The 17744-nt window shown below is 35.9% G+C and overlaps 3 long non-coding RNA genes across 3 annotated transcripts in view; 1 reads left to right on the forward strand and 2 right to left on the reverse strand.

Annotated features, from left to right (window-relative positions):
* The window catches only part of LOC131527594 (uncharacterized), a 46657-nt gene extending 38302 nt beyond the window's left edge, over nt 1-8355 (forward strand). The window contains exons 2-3 of the long non-coding RNA XR_009267689.1: nt 8066-8156; nt 8233-8355. This is a non-coding gene — a long non-coding RNA (uncharacterized LOC131527594). The remainder of the gene's footprint in view (nt 1-8065; nt 8157-8232) is intronic.
* Nucleotides 8291-14013, reverse strand: LOC131527596 (uncharacterized). Its single transcript, XR_009267691.1, has 2 exons — nt 9873-14013; nt 8291-9685 (listed from the first exon to the last, which is right to left on the reverse strand). It is a non-coding gene; the product is annotated as an uncharacterized LOC131527596 (long non-coding RNA).
* A 313-nt stretch (nt 14014-14326) lies between these two features.
* LOC131527595 (uncharacterized) lies at nt 14327-17335 on the reverse strand. Its single transcript, XR_009267690.1, has 3 exons — nt 17154-17335; nt 16511-16714; nt 14327-14767 (listed from the first exon to the last, which is right to left on the reverse strand). It is a non-coding gene; the product is annotated as an uncharacterized LOC131527595 (long non-coding RNA).
* Between the last annotated feature and the right edge of the window lie 409 nt (nt 17336-17744).

Genomic DNA, 17744 nt, shown 5'->3' on the forward strand with positions numbered 1-17744 from the left:
AGCTTTACAACTGAGGTTTATCCTTGGATTGTGTTACTGGCAAACCAGGTCAGAATTGATTGCTCAGTTGCAGTGATTATGCATATCCGAAATCAAGCTGCCATTTCAAAAGAATAGGTCTATACATTGATGGTAAAAATAACAAAAACAGCAAGCTAAAGAAAGTTACATTGAGTTAAATTTAAATACTCATCTGAAAACAAAATTTATTGAATATACCTGACAACTACAAATGAGTTTTCAAAGTAACTCTTCCCCATTTTTGTCTTTCTGCTCAACTACTGACATGGCAGAACAGTTTGAAGTTGTGAAACAAGGTAAGCTATAGGAAAGGTTCACCCAAAAATTAAAAAAATTGCTCAACATCTACTTGCCTCCGGGCATCCAAGATGCAGACGAGTTTGGAGAAATGTAGCACTCTATAGCTTGCTCGGCAGGCAATGGGTGCCGTCAGAATGAGAGACCAAACAGCTGATAAAGACATCACAGTAATCCACAAGTAATCCACACCACTCCAGACCATCAGTCAACATCTTATGAAGCCAAAATCTGTGTGTTTGTAAGAAACAAATCCACCGTTTTTAAAAAATTTTTGCTTGAATATGAATCCTCTATATCCTCTGTCTATAATCAAGGGTGGACTTAACCAATAAGTGAGGTAAGCGGCCTCTTAGGGCCCCAGGGAATCAGGGGGCCCCATCTGATATTGGCAAAACATGTTTGGCAAACGCTCCAATATGTGTTTGTGTTATGGAGAGCATCAAATGTTCACTCACCACTCGAAACGGCGAGTTTTTGTCAGGTGCTGAGTTCTGCAAGCTTGCGAATCCTCGCATTATAACAACGTGTAGATACGACGTAAATAAGAGATTCATTTTGCAGAGAGCTTATTAACGGAACGCTGTGTAATCGCAATGAATTGAAGTGAGTGACAGCTTTTAGTGATTATAGACGGAGTGCTCTTTGCACATTCTAAGCTGTATAACACTGTCTGACTCTCAGAACAGAGATTTTCACTTCGGTAAAGAAAGTATTGTGTTTCAAGTCATAATTTTACTTGACTTGATGTTTCAAAATGACTCTCTTGTGTGCTTTTCCTAGGTGCGCTGGCGCGAACTGCCGTGCACTCGTATAAATGCACAAATGTGATGACTGGAGATTTTCATTTAATAGCCTAATAGATTACATTTTGTTTCTCTGCAAACCCTACTATATGCCTTAAGGACACTTGGAATACGGAACGAGATGCATGGGATAATTTTTATGACATTTGAATCCTTTTTGTAAAAAGACCGAATAAGTCATTAAATGGACAAGTGCAAGCATTTTTTTTTTTTTTTTTTTTGAATAAGGTAGCTTAGTATGGCTTTAGATTGAACAGCATCAGGTTGACTAATTATTTACTTAAGTTGTGAAGGGGTGAATAAACTAGTTATAGCTATAACCTATGAGAGAGAGCAAGCAAAATAAGGGTTAGGCGTAAAAGAGCATATAGTTATTGTTTTGGGGCCCCAAATCACTAAGTCCGCCTCCGTCTATAATATTGCTTTCTTCAATGAAAAAGTCATCTCGTCTGTATCAGGAGGGAAGTATACACAGATCAAATACTGATTGCAAATGAAAACACCTCTAAACAAATATGTGGGTGGATTTTACTTTGAGAGGACAATTTCACTGGAGGAAGCGCGATTATGGATTAAGCCCTCATATTTTAGCTGGAAGCAATGGTTTAAAGTTCAAATGCCTTAATGATGGATTTATTTCTTACAAACATGCAGCTTTTCTCTTCACAAGATGTTAATTGATGGACTGGAGGGTTGTGGATTACTTGTGGATTATTGTGATGTTTTTATCAGCTGTTTAGAGACTCATTCTGACGGCACCCATTCACTGCAGAGCATCCATTGGTCAGCAAGTGATGGGTTGATACATTTCTCTAAACCTGATGAAGAAACAAACTCATCTGCATCTTGGATGGCCTGAGGGTGAGTACATTTTTGGCAAATGTTCATTTTTGGGTAAACCATTCCTTCAAGTATGTTCAGCAGGACAGTGGGCAATGCAACACTTTGACCAAGCTGTTGCATCATCTTTTAGATTCTTAGTACACATCCCTAGTCTTATTGTACACAATTCAGATGTTTTACTCGTTGATCACATTGTGATCTTCCTCATAACTGACACCAGTCAACCTCGAGTAAAGAACCCAAAATCCTCAGCGATTTTAAAAAGGAACATTGTGTGATGAACCGTTTGCTTGTTTTTGGAGAAAACAAAAGGATGCGTTCGGCCCGTAACGCGTGTTGCCAACTGTTAAACGCGGTGAGAGCTCAGTACAGTTATGGGCAGATACCTTATAGTTCTCATTATGTCGAATGATTGCTGTGTGCGCTTGTGTAATGGCCTCAAATGAATATGAGGTCATTTTTATAAGACCAGCTGCATCCTACATTATGAACACTATTCCCATATGATGTTCAAGAGTTGTAGCAGAAACGCCTTCAGTCACTCACCACATCTAAACGTCACTGAACCTTTATGAGAGGACCTTCAACACTAGCTGGATTGATTGCCATGCAAGCTTTTGGCATACAGTACAGTAGGTTTTGTAGGTTATGTATTGTTTGTAATTTTTCTTATTTTGCTTATGCTAAAAATCCATTAGTAGGCCTCGAAATTTAAAGGGGCAGCGTATAACTTTTGCACTGCATTGTTTCAGCAGTCTGCATTCGCCAGTGGTGTGATAAATGATTTGGTCCAGGTCAGAAATGATGCATCTGACACACCAGATGCAAATTCAATCACTGCTATTATATAAAACCTCTTGAAGGGATCTTTGTAGGGAGGGTAGAAAGATTTACATTTACTTAAGAGAGTTTAAACTCCTTGTAATTCATCAAACGAAGCCTCACAGCTGGCCGTGTTCTGACGCTGAGCACTTTGAGGTGGATTATCAGAGCACTTTAATCAGGCCAGCACACAAATCCTGTCTGTCGGTTTCCTTAACCTCCTACTTCCCTTACAGGGGCCATTTTTCTTGCTGTTTTGTAGTAGAAAGGGGCATTCCTGGTGGCTGTGCTGTTGGGTTTGTTCCTACTCAAGTGATGAATACAGCCATATTTGGGTGGCAGGTCGCATAAGCTTCAGTTTTGCAAAAAGATCAACTCTGCTGCTTTGTTGCAATTTCTTACTGACTTCTGGTCACTTTGTTACTGCAAATAATCTGTCAAAGGCAAGACCACCTGAAGAGTACTAGATGACTTTCACAATCAATGGTATTTTAGTATGGAGTTATAGTATTTATTACTAATAATATTAGTAATACAATAAAATAGTATTTTGTTGTGTGCTCTTGTCCTTTTATAATTATTTTTAAAATATTTCTTTAAAGCTTTAATTAATTTGTATTTATGTAATTTTACTTAGATTTTAACTTTTACTTCAATTTAAACTTATTTAATTTCAGCCAAGGCAACTTTTTTTTTTTTTTGGAAGTTTGTCAAGTTTTACATCTAATATTTATATATTTTAGCTTTATTCCAATCACTGAAAACTATTTTTAATAGTGTTTGGTTTAGTGAACAGAGCATTTATTGATGCTTAACTGGACTCAGGACTTGTTTACTTCGTTAAAATGAGCTAAACAACATAATTCTTGAACATTTTGTCAAAACACAACTAACTCATTTATACACTAATAGTTTTTCTTAATGTTTTGAATTTTAGCTTTTCTTTTTATATTTTCAGGTGTAATTTTAATTGAATTTTTAGTAATTTTGTTACATGCTTTTATTTTATTTTTTAATTGTTTTTTGTTGTTTTTTTCTGTTTGTTTTTTTTAATCTGATATTTAAAATGTATTTTTCACCTTTATTTTAATTAACAATTAAAAAATTGTTCTAGTTTTAGTCAATGAGGACACTGTTATGCTGGAGATTTATACGTTTATGTTGTGTTTTTGTGGTTGCTATTGTGGTGAAGAGTGGCACTTGTGCTTAGGTTATGGTCGACTACAGGGTGTCTTTTTGTCTGTGTTTTGTGTTTTCTGTGTCAATGTCAGTTGTATTCAGTCTCGTTTGACTTGTTTATCTCATATATGCATAGTAATTACTAGTGAAATGTTCAGCATGCAACCATGCACTATTGCTAGCTGTTATTTGCTAACTGCTATCTGCTAACTGTTATCAGACACAATCGCTTAGATTTAAGGTTGTTCAATGAAACATCTTTTGTTTAAATTGACTCTTTGTGCAAGTATTTATGCATGACTTGATAAAGCAAATTAAGTGGTTTGAACAAGTGATTGAGAAGCAATTGCAAATTGTAAGGAATGAGCTATTAAGAATTATTACAATCTTTATGGTAGTAAAGATCAGCCTGTCAAAACTGGCAGTGGGCACCAAAATCAAAACTTTGTTTGCATTGTAAAACAGGCCCTAAAGTATTAAGGGCTATTTCCTTACGAGGACCAAAGGTCTTTGAGTTTATAAATGGCCCAAGTGTGTTGTTATATTAGATAAATGGAAAGTATCTGGGCATTTTAGATGCACAACATAACTGTTTCCTTCTAACATGATTGAAATCCTGGGAAACTACCTGTATCCTTTTTTTTTCCCTCCCAATTGTTGCGAAGGTGTGCCAATAGCTTAAAGGCAAAACCGTGCATTCTCTACAAATATCCCTCAGCCAGGAAATAAAACATGATAATCAGCGTATTTCAAGCCATGTACTCATTAAAATTTATGCAGCAGATGTATGGTTTTATGAGTTCTGGAGCATGAAAGATAAAGACACACACATACACACATTTGAATACTGCAAATGCCACTGTTGCTCTTAAGCTGGCTTTGGCCTTTTGCTATGTTTACTAGTTCACATAGTATTAAACGGCTAAATTACTGATTTATTCTCTTGCGTCAAATCGCTTTTATGAGAAGCAAATTCTCGGACGTGAAAATGACGCGGATTATAACATGCAGTTTTGTGTTACTGTAAGCGCTCAGAAGTCTAATTCACCCAAACGTTCACACGTTAAGGAGGAAAGACATTAAAACAACATACAGTAATCCTGCTGTTTCACAGATTTCACACGCCGTTTTCACTAAAAGGCCCATTTAACTTAAATGATAAAAATGGATCTGTCATGTCACTGTTCTTGTTTAGAGAATATGTTTTCAATAAATGCATGCAACATTAAATGCATCATTTAAATTGTTGCTTTACACATGTCTACTTTGGCACCATTGCACCGTCATTGATTACAATGGAAGTGCTCGATGTTTGTGCCGTGTTGTGCCTTTTGCTTAAAGAGTAGATTGGATGTTAGGGTGGAGACTAATGGGGCCTCATTTATAAAATTTTGCGCAGAAACTATCCTAAAATTGATCTTACGATCATCTCTCAAATATGTGTACGTGTGATTCATAGAATGAATGTACGTGCAAAAAACTCTCATACACGTCTCTTTCCGATGTGAAATCTATGAATCGCAAATGATCTTGAACTTGCGCGCAAATAAATGGTTTCAGTTCTCTGCCATGCAGACGACTCCTAATGAATGTCATTAACATGTAAAAGGTCACCAGTCATCATCCACATTTGTTAATTTAGAACAGTGAGCCGCAAGTACAGCCTAAATTTTCAAAAACCTGCAATACTCGAACAAGAAAAAGTGTGGACGTCTGCTCAGACCCTGACGTGACGCTAAGCACTTTTCCGTCAAATTCTAAGAAAAATGTCAGAATTGCAGGATAGAAAGTCACAACTACCTGAGACAACTGGCGATTATCCTGGAGGGAAGGAGAACCACCACCAATGCCCTCCCTCCTCCAACGCCTGGATTCTCAGAAGCCACCACCTTCGTAAGAGCAGGACAGCTTCCAGTAAAGCCAACTACAAAAATGGAAACAACCCTGCTGGACACTGGCCGGGTTGATCTGGTTCAGAAGCTCAGGCCAGATCTAATACTGTGGTCAACCTCACAAAATCCTTGTTCATCGTGGAACTAACTGTGCCATGGGAGGCTGCAATTGCTGAAGCAAATGAATGTAAAAGGCTGAAGTATTTAAACCTATTAGCCGAAGCAGTACAGTTGCTCCCTGTACAGGTAGGGTGCAGAGATTTTGTAGCCATGGCAACAACCAGGCTACTGAAGGGGTTGGGAGTCAGAGGACAGGCCTTATACAACAAGCCATCAGGTCGCTGTCATAGGCTGCTGAGTAAAGCAGCAACTGGCTGTGGCTAAAAAGGAAGGATCCCAAGTAGGCTGCAAAATGACCTAGAGGGGTAAAAGCAGAGGGGAGCACACCTGGGACGCCAGGTGTTGCTGTTGAGCCCTTTGGAGGTGTCGTGGGCCTATCAACGAAACACAGAGGAAGGAGGGTGCCCACCTGATGACCCCAATGAAGTGATTACCCCTACTCTCCACTCAAGATGTCAACAAAGTGACGATTATTCTAAAGGATTGTACTATCAAGTCCTACACGCTCAACTTTATTTTTTATTCAGTGGTGGAAATGGGCTTCCATGAGAGAGTATTTTTTCTAGCACACTGTAAAAAGTGATGTTGACTAAACTTAAAAATGTTAAGGCAACGGGTTTCCTCAATTTTTTAAAGTAAATAATAATTTAAAAAAAATAAGTCAAGTGAATTGTCAAGTTCACTTAACTTTTTTAAAAAATTATTTACTTAATAATTTTAAGACAAGGGGTTTGCTCAATTTTTTTTAACTTAAGTCAACTTATCACTTTTTACAATGCATAATAGATGTTAGTGTCCTTTTTAATTTTTTTAAACTAATATTTAACCATTTTACTTCAAAACTAGTCTATTTTATAAAGTGTACTGTATCATATTTGATATGCACATTTCTAAGGCCTCTAAATGATCAACATGATCAAAACCTTGCAGAAAAACTTGTCAAAAATAGCACATCTATGACACAAATTGTGTGATTTATGACACATTTTAACACACTTCCTGTGTTAAGAAGAATAACACACTGGCTGAGTTAAAAGTAACACAAAATGTGTTGTCCTTAAGATATAACACAGTTTGTGATGTTTTAACACATCTGTTTTGAGAGTGCACACAATCTACTCCATGCCTTCGGTCACCTGATTGATAGCTTTTAGACTTTATTAGCAAGTAAAAGGGCTTTTAGTTTAATTGTACAAACATCCACCTTCAGCTTGTGGTTCACGTGTCTTTTTGCTGTGAAATCTAGTAAATATAAGAACTTTTTATATTGTTAGTAATATTTCAAGATGAACACTTACTGGACTGAAGCAACTTACTGTAGGTTTACTTGATTATTAGAAAAATCATGTTCAAATGTATTTTAACATTTATTTGTTCATCTCTAAATCATCATTGCATTGCATTATGTTTTGAAACTACAAAGCTTTGATCATCACGCTTGGCATTTATATCATCTATATAGTTTGATAACTAATATTTCTATGCATTTTATCTAAGTAGTCTGTTATATAGATCTGTTTTATGTTATTTAAGATCTTAATGATTTACATAATGAGCATCTGAATTTCATCTTACTTTTGGCCATATAAATATCAGCATCTGCACCATTTTTGCTCATTTTGGGCCTTTGAGTAGAACTGAGTTTTTTCTTCTTTGAGTCTGAGCTCCATATTTTTACTATATCATACAATATAAGCCATACTATATAAATACTATATCATACTATATAAATATGATGCATCCTCAGATTCCAGATATTCAAATAGTTGTATCTCAGCCAAATATTGTCCGATCCTAACAAAGCATACATCAATGGAAAGCTTATTTATTCAGCTTTCAGATGATGAATAAATCTCAATTTAAAAAAAATGACACTTAAGACTGGTTTTGTGGTCCAGGGTCACACATGTTTTTCTGAACCTACAAAGTCAGCTCAGTTTGTGTAATTTGCAGTGCTCTGATTAAAGCCATTTTAAGTTTGGCACAGAAATAAAGTTCAGTCCTCTAACTACAGCAAACATGGCTTAAGAAATGCACCATAAACGCTCATATGACTGCACTACTTTCAACTTTTGTTATTTTCAGAAGTTATTGGGAGTTTCAGAAGTTATTTGGAGTCCCTTTACTTTGTCTCCACATCCAAAGTCTTCCTGTATTTTAAGCAAGTCTATGTACGGTAAGTCCTTTCTTAGAACAACAAAAAATTGATGCATGCATTGCATGCAAAGGTTAAAGTGAACATTTCTGTGCAGAAATTTGGCAGAAGATGAAAGATATTGGTCAAGACAAGGAAGCGAAATCTGAAACCGATGCTGTTTAAGGATGTGTTGTTACCATGTTTATTAAATATTTTATTGATAACAGTCCAGAAGGCATGACCACTCTTAATCATCGAGTACACGTACAGATCTGTCCACATGTTTGTCTACAGCTGCGCTGTATGATTCAGATCTGCGTCAGATCTCGGTTGAGGCGTGTATAGATTTGGACTTTTTAAAGCATATCTGGGCTTTAGATTTAATATTACAACATTGTTTATCTCAACTAATTAGACATATTTATCTAAACTAAGCACAGTTTTGTCACAACAATTAACACAGCTGTCAAAACAGATTTTAATTTTGTTGTACAGCTCCACAAAATGTCCATCCCGTGTTTCCAGATAGCTTTGTAAAAATAAATATTGACATCAAAATGTAAAATATGGAAATGTATAGAAATAAAACACAGTTTGACATGCAGAACCACAAAATGTCCAACACATTTTCAGAAAACTTTATAAAATTACATTACAGTTGATATCAAAATTAAAATACTAATAATAGTAATATATAAATAAACCAATAATATTTAGAAATAAAAACTTGTTTGTCATGCAGATCACAAAACATCCCCCACGTTTTCAGATATCTTTCTAACAACATAAAAATAAACATTGCCATCAAACATTGGAAAAAAGTACAGAAATAAACAGTTTGCCAAAGAGAACCATAAAATGTCTACATTTTCAGAAAGAAAAAAAATTAACAAACATTTGAAAAAGTATATAAATGTACAGAAAGTTTGCCACGTAGAAACACAAAATGTTCAACATATTTTCAGATAGCTCTATTAAGAAAATATTACAAACAAAAATACTGACATAAAAATAAAAATGTATAGAAATAAAAAGATTGCCATGCTGAACTCTAAAACGTTTTCAGATGGCTTTTAAAAAAAGAAATTGACATCAAAATGTGAAAATAAATAAAACAAAACAAAAAATAACTGTTTATTTGTAAATGTAAAAAGATGTTAGCATAATCAGTGCCTTCTTTAGTCTTATATTTGTTCATTCTGTAAGTGCTTTGAGTTTTAGTTGGCTTGTAACACATGGACTCTCAGTTACAGAGTTCATTGTAATGTAAAAATCCTGCTCATTTAGAATATGCATGAGCGCATTCACTGGACCTGGACGCACCATTCAATGGAAGCACAAACATGCCACGATGATGCATTTGGAGCACTCTTAAAGTCAGACTGCAGGAGACGATCGACTGAGATCTTTTGTTATCTTCTGACAGAAACACTTTCCACTTGCGTCAGATGCTGACTCAAGGAGAAGAAATGATTAGGTGTGTCTTCTGGCAAATGCCTGCTTCTCCAAAGCAACCGCAGGATAGTTAGCACACAGAAGACGGCTCGCCTTGTTCCACGGTCAGATCTCTGGTTACAAAATAAATATTACCATAGTTTATATCAATAACTTCTGTTTCTAGTGCTCAATCTCTCTTCATACACTAGACACCAGATGTTTAGCCAAGTTTCCGTGTCTTATCACACTGCAGGCAGAGTTTGACTGATGGAACATAATATTTTATACAACAGTCAAAATGCTTGATGATCCACTTACATTACTTGAGAAGTACACCTTTGTGTTTGTGCTGAATGGCCGTCCATGGAGAAAGATGTTGACGCTAACCAACAAAACATCAACGACTTGGTTTAACCATCAAAAACTGTGTCATTGGCTGAAATTGGAAAAGCAGAATATGACAGAAAACACAGTAATACAGCAAGAGAAATAATATGCTATTCTAAATATTAGAGACTAACAGGATAACAAGATGACTAATAAATGAGAATGAGACAAGAAAATCAATTACTGAAAATGTTCAAATAAATGGTCAGTTTTTCTAATAATGAATTAAGTGTAATATTTTATCTAATATATTTAGACATACAGTACATAGACAATAATTGCATAAAAGATTGTTTATAGTTTCTGAAAGAAGTCTCTTCTGCTCACCAAGGCTGCATTTATTTGATCAAAAATACAGCAAAAACTAGTATTCTGAAATATTATAATTTTAAATGTTTTCTATTTGAATATCTTTTAAAATGCTTTTTTATTCCTGTGATCAGAGCTGAATTTTCAGCATCATTACTCCAGTCTTCAGTGTCACGATACATCAGAAATCATTCTAATTTCCTGATTTGCTGCTCAAGAAATGTTTCTCATTATTACCACTGATGAAAACAGTTTTTTTTTTTTCAGGATTTTTGATGAACAAAAAGTTCAAAAGAACAACAGAATTTGAAATCCTTTGTAACATTATAAATGCCTTTACTATCATGTTTGGTCAATTTAATTGGCCCTTGCTGAATAAAAGTATTCCTTTCTTAAAAAAAAACAAAACGAAACAATGATCATACTGATCCAAACTTTTGAACCTGGGAATGACCCGTATGATATATATTTAGCATGCGGATTGTGATGCAACTTTGTCCTTCTTGACTGGCTCTCTTTCTGTCTGGGTGGCTCAAATAATGGAGTGTGATGCACACATGTAGTCTTGTTGGTTTAGCACAGCGTGCAATGAAATGCTTCCTTTGGCATATGAAAGCATTTCTCTCCCTCGCCTTTCATCTCCACAGATGTGAACGATCGAGCAGGGTGAGACACGGCCGATCGACACAGCATGTGCACAAACACAGCATCCTAAATAAGAACAGAAACAGCATAATTATTCATCTCCAAATAACAGTCTATTCCACTGCAAACATGCGGGGTCACAGAGGTCATGCATTTGCAGCAGCCACATGGAACATTTGGAACTGTGTGTTTTTATTGGATGCAATCAAAATCAGATGAAATCTGATCCTTTGCACCTTACTGATTGTTTTTGAGTATGAACAACTTTCACTGAGAAATTGCTAGCAAATAAAAAAAATTAATGAAAAAAATGACAAAAAACATTAAGTGAAACATTACGTTTTCAAGTAGAAAGATTAAAAAACATCCACCAATAATTTAGTTTTTACTTTACAGCTCAAAAATTATTTTTTTAATCGTGCTGATAAAGAAATTATTCTGACCTTTTCCTAAAATAAATCAGAAATGATAAAGTTTAGTAGCTTGGACATGTAAAAATGTAGCATTCCATCACTCGCTCACCAATGGATCCTCTGCAGTGAATGGGTGCCGTCAGAATGAGAGTCCAAACAGCTGATGAAAACATCACAATAATCCACACCACTCCAGTACACCAGTAAATTTAAAGAAGTGAAAATCTGCATGTTTGTAAGAAATAAATCCATTGTTAAGATGTTTTTAACTTCAAACTGTTACTTCTGACCAAAATATGAGCCCTCTATCCATATTACTGCTTTCTAAACTTTTCTGAATCAGGAAGAGAAATATGCCCAGATTGCAAACTCTTTCAGCAAATTTTCATATTTCGGTGAACAATTGTTTTTCTAGTTCTTCTATCTAGTCTAGGTAATGTTACATTCTTGCTTATTGTTCCACAGAGAAGTATTACAAGCTTCATATGACACAATGATGCTTGATTGCCAAACAACTAATGCCACATTTGAGTTGTGTAACAGCCGTTTGCATCTGGTCAAGACGCCGATCTCAGCGTATGCTGGTGGGCACGACGGGTCATGGAAACGCGGCTTGTATCAGTAGGGATGTCAGCTCACACAGCAGTCACGCTAACATTTACCCGGGAAGCATTAAACTTTATGTGTTTGTTTATGAGACTCGATCTTGAGTACAAACTGAAGAATTTTAAGCATGTACTAGAGTCTGCTTGTAAACCAAGGATGTTCCTGTTGTTTCTCTCTGTGCCGTTTTCAAAGGTTTAGTGCTTTTACTGATGCACAGTGGCAGTAATGACCAGATTTACAGGGTACGGCACTACCACAAACCATCACTGACTTCATTGCCACCGTTTACTGCTGCTTTGTGTTCTAGTACAGAAGTCATTGGACAGCAGCGGGGAATCCAGGCAGGAACTGGGGTAGTTATTAACCATTTAAATGGTTTTCGGGAATTTCTGAACATGAAAGTATGATATATTATACAAGTAAATGGGTTGCAGACCAGGTTACAGTTACACCAAGTAGACATTTTTTGACTTTAAGCCCCACAAAATGATCAAATGGAATGCAAAGTGAATTTTGAATCAGAAACTGAAAGCATGTTCATTACAGACAATATACAAGACATTCTTTATGCATTGAATTTTTATGGCGAGGCACTATAGGGAAAATAGTTTAACTGATAAATATCGCCATACTTGATTGAAAACAGTACATTAAGACAATAGATTTGATACGCAAACGGGGCATTAGCTAATCGGGTATGCACTACTTTGCTTATATTTCTAGAACAGAAATCTAAACATTGGATAAAGCCAGGTTCAAAATTCTTTCTTCATCTTGTTGACAGATTATTTGACAGATTCCCTGTTTTTATGAATCCATAAATCAAAAAGTACTGTCAATAGCCAGGGAAAAAAAATACAAATTTTAGGAAAAAAAGATATATAAACTAATTTTATGAAAATTACCTTTAAAAATATGTATTGTAATTGAAATACGCAGACGCAAATATATAAAGTGTAATAAAACAGTCATTTAACTGTGCATTCTGGATGTTTTCTTTCCACTGGTTTGAAAGAGGTCGAGTTATGAAAGCACAATGGCCCAAAATCTCAAAATTGACCAGTGCCTGAAAAAAACAATGGTTTTGCCTGAAATGTCTTAAAGAAATAAATGAATAATAAAAATGAGCATCTCATCACTGACCAATATGTTACCGTAATGATGGGCCACTCTTGCCAAGTAAACATGGCAATTTAATTTCACAATCGAAATATAAAGTAACGACAGCACTAATATCAGATCTGAAATCCCGTTTGTTGCCTAACCATTGCCTGCGAAGCATTAATCTCTTCAACCGTCTGTTTCTAGTCAGTCTCAGTGAATGCATTTAAAAGGAGAATGCATTTCCTTTTGTAACAGCTTGTAAACTGGAAGGTCTGTCTTTGAGTTTCTGCTGAATTCGAAACAGATCACACTTTCCTCTGCAGCCATTCACCTGCGTTCGTGTTTGTTCGCTACCTTTCTGCTCTCCACCAGAGAGTTCCTTCGCCTAACCAATCAGTAGTGCCGCAACTACTTTGATAACTGATTAATCAACGTCCAAAAATCTAATTTTATTTACACCACCTCATTGAAAAAGCATGCTTGCGTCTACTCGGCCAACCCGGGCTTAAGTGTATCGATCAAAGCTCAATCCTTCTGAAAATCAAGCCAGTTAGCAGCATTGCATTTGCGCTTTAATCGCACTACCTCACGAAATCAAAAAGCAGTATGAAAGAGGAAAAGGAATCACTGATCTGCTGCTTTGTTTTGGAAAGGGAAATGAATCTATGGAGTCTGAAATGAGGTTGTATTCCATCCCTAGCCAAGGATGTGAATGTTGAGAAGTCGTTCTCACTTGACGTTTTTGATTTCCACAGAGCACTCCTCTAAAAATCAAAACAAATAGAGGAAGAAAGCAATTGAAGATGTCAGTGAAAACAGAAGTCAGCTGTGTGGTGTGTTTGTTAACACGTAGAATGGAACGTCTGTGCTCCCCGACTTTTCTAGTTGCTAGTAAATTAAATATCTGGTTGCTATGACCGCTATGAACAAGAATGATGTTCTAAGGAGCGAATTCACTTAAAGGTTGCACCAGTAAGATTTTTTTTTTTAAACTTTTATTTAGCAAGGCCACATAAAAACTGATCAAAAGTGACAGTAAAGACATTTATGATGTTATAAAATATTTCTGTTTCACATAACTTCTATTCATTTGAACTTTCTATTCATCAGAATATCCTGAAAAAAAAAAACTATCAAGGTTTCCACAAAAATATGAAGCAGCACAACAGTTTTCAACATTGATAATAAAAAGAAATGTATCTTGAGCAGCAAATCAGCATATTAGAATGACTTCTTTTACAAACTAAAAAATCCTACCGACCCCAAACTTTTGACCTTAGTGTATATATGTTCTAGATGAATGGCAGCAGTAATTGATCAAATAATTATAGAGCAGGGCATAACCTGGTATATATCCAGACTTAAAAATCAAGAAGAAGCCTGTGCCAACTGGTCATTTCGACACTTGATGATCAGTAAATCAGTCAGGATTCATGAGTCAAGCTAAGATTCATAATATAAAAATTAATCTTAGGTCAGTATTTTTGCATTTCCAAGACACTGAAATTACACACGTCACCATTAATGCCTCAATACCTTCATCTCATGAGGAAACTTCACACATTTAAGAATCTAAAGTTATTTTTTCTTCCAAGAAAACTCCATAGAAATAGCTCTTATGTTTGTCTCTGTTGTGCCAAAAAAATAAAGAAATCTGTTTGTTTTACCTGACTGATGTGTAGTCATTTAAGGTCATTCGCTGAACTCTCTTCCTCTTCTTTTTTGGGCCTCATACAACAGTTTTCGAGTCTGAATGAAACACAAAATCTGTTTGTATGAGATTTTGCATGAAAAATAATCCACATAACTATACACAAACTTTAAAAACAGCTAGACGGAGCGCAGCAAAACAGAACAAGGGTCAAGTGCAGCGCTGAAGTTGCAGGATGCTGAAAAATAGATGCTGTGCAATGCATAGCAAGAACAGTTTCTGTGTGAAGACAGTTTGACAAAACTCATGTTAAATGAAATGCATGAAGGACATAAAGAATATATTTACTTCTAAAGCCACGTTTCATCCATTTAATGCTTTTGTCTGACACAGTAACGTAATCATTTGGGTTTCAGCATTGACAGTCCTGATTATAAGCCAAATTTCAGCACATACAATTAAACTAATCAAGGCTGAAAACACAATTTCCACTCCCTTTCCACAGGGACGGTTCTCTGTTTTCCGTATATCAATTTTGTAGAAACATCTGAATAAAACATCAAATCCTAAGCGGTTTCCACGTCAAGCATGCACTTCACAACCGCTTGTTCTTTACTGAGTGTATTGTTCGCTCCCTATCTGTCACTCACAGTCTGTTCATGTGTTCAGTCTTTCAGCTGCTTGAACAACCATTAACCTCCTATTTTTGATTTTGTCATCATCAATATTCAGCTACTATGTTGCAGTGGACCTTGAGCTGACCTGGCACGAATCAACTCACTTACGCCAGACATTGCAAAATCACAATGAAATACAAAATCATTCCGGTATTTTATGTTTACTTTGTCTAGCCTAATATTTACCTAGCCATCAGAGTCAATGAGAATAATGCATTTACACTCTGAAATGACTGACTTGTTATTGAAGCTCAGACAGTGTACTGTAATTATACAAGCACATCTATATTTCTAGTTTGTATTCTTTTGTTTAATGTGTCCTCAAGACTCATGCATGATAAATCATGACAATTTGAAAAAAATATGCAGTTTTGCACACCGTATTACATTGTTCCATCGAAAACTCTGACATTGTAAAAATGTACATTATAATGCATTATATCTTTTCATCAAGAATTTTAACCAAAGTTAAAATGCATTATAATATTTGCAGATTCCTCGTTACATCTGAAATTGGTGGTTTGCCATGTTTTAAATGCATAGATAAACAATGAACAGATAAATATGAAAATGCATTAAAACTGCGTGCATAAGATCATACAATACATTATAAGGTGCATTAAAAACAATAAATGCATTACAAATAAAGGTGTAACAATGAATAGATAAGTGTTATAATGCATTACACCTGAATTATTCAGTGGACTAATTATAATGCATTAAAAGCACAAAATATAATACTATGAATATATATGCAATAAATGCATGAAAATACAATACGTATATATATAAATAAATGTATAAATTTAATAAATAATAAAAATAGTATACTTTTTAAAATAATAAACTACATATATATTATATGCATTAAATGTAGGAAAATACAATACTTAGATAATAATGAAAAAAAATATAAATAATTGACTTTTTTTTTTAAACAGTAAACTGTCCTTTTAAGCAGTTGTCCAGGATGAATTAGCATTTATACTATAGATTCTAAATTTTAAAAATAAAAATAAAAATGTAAAATAAATATTAAAATGTAACAATGAATAGGTAATGCATTATAACTGTTGATTCAATTACTCAGTGCACTTACTCGCTTGCAATTCTGCATGTAGTGTGAGAGTTTAGATCGGAAAGCATGTTTGGCTCAGTTTGCACCTGTATTTAGCACCGTCCAGTTGTGTTCGGATCACCGGCTGTCAGTATCAGGTGTGCACGGGGCCTTTGCGTACGGGATCGACTAACCGATTCCCAGCAGGCCGATCCCAGACACAGTCCTGCTGGAGCAGCATCTGGTCTCCATGCACAAGTCTGCGAGTCTGAGGACATGTGCTACGATTATTTTCCACCCCCTCTCAGCGCCTAAGAAAACGGCACAAATGAGGATCACTGTGTCATAGAGCTTTACATTTCATCGAGTTAAGCTAGTGTTTGTGCGTGTGTGTTTTCTTCTCTTGGAAAGCTGTTTGTGCCTGGTGATAGATTTGCAACAGTGTTTTTAATGTTATATATTTAAGAGTGCTCGGTGCTGAGATGACTTTTGAGATGTAAAATTTGACGGCACATCTGTAAACACTTTCAGTGGTTGGGAAAACAGCTTTGTTTCACCACTATGGAATGTGTTCACTTCCCTCTTGTTTGCACAGAGCCGACATACACCTCGAGCACCTTCAAACGATCACCGAGGACGTTTGGCTCTCTCAAACAAACCTTGAAACCTTCACAAAAACACTCAGTGACAAGGACGACCGGCGTAAAGGAGGTTTGTCTCATTCAAGACTCATTAACTCGCAACACTTACCCATGAATCACAGCTCCTCTCCAAGTAAATACTGGATCTCCTCTCCATATGGCTCCATGAGACATCAGTCTGAGTTTTCGGAGACATGATAACAGAGTGACAGGCGGTCTGTCTGCGGCCTGATGGATGGCTCTTTCGCTCCGAGACTGCCGAGGTCATCTGATTTAGGAGCGGCGTGCTGGCACACGTTCATGTTGATGGAAAAATCCTCTGGCTCAGAACAGAGTCAGAAAGCAGAGTTCGGATCGGTAGGGGGCGCAGTTTCCTTTTCTTACCCCACAGAAAAGGCTCCTGATCCTAGACATTAGCTCAGACGTCTGCTCACATTCATGCATTTGGCTTGATTTTGACCATTTTTCAGAATTAGCTGTCCTCTCTCGAAAACACCTCTGAAACGAAAAGCAGACAAAGAATTAAATCAATGATTAATGCTTCCTTTACTCTGTCTGTCTGTCTATTTATCTGTCTATCTATCTGTCTATCTTTGCAACTTTGACAGTTTTGAATCAATGTCTTCTGTAGATCTACTTCACAGCTGAAATTGAAAATGTATCATAATTGATTAATTTTGCAACATTAACATTGTTATTT

Source organism: Onychostoma macrolepis, chromosome 20 (genome assembly GCF_012432095.1).
Source record: "Onychostoma macrolepis isolate SWU-2019 chromosome 20, ASM1243209v1, whole genome shotgun sequence".
NCBI lineage: Eukaryota > Metazoa > Chordata > Actinopteri > Cypriniformes > Cyprinidae > Onychostoma > Onychostoma macrolepis.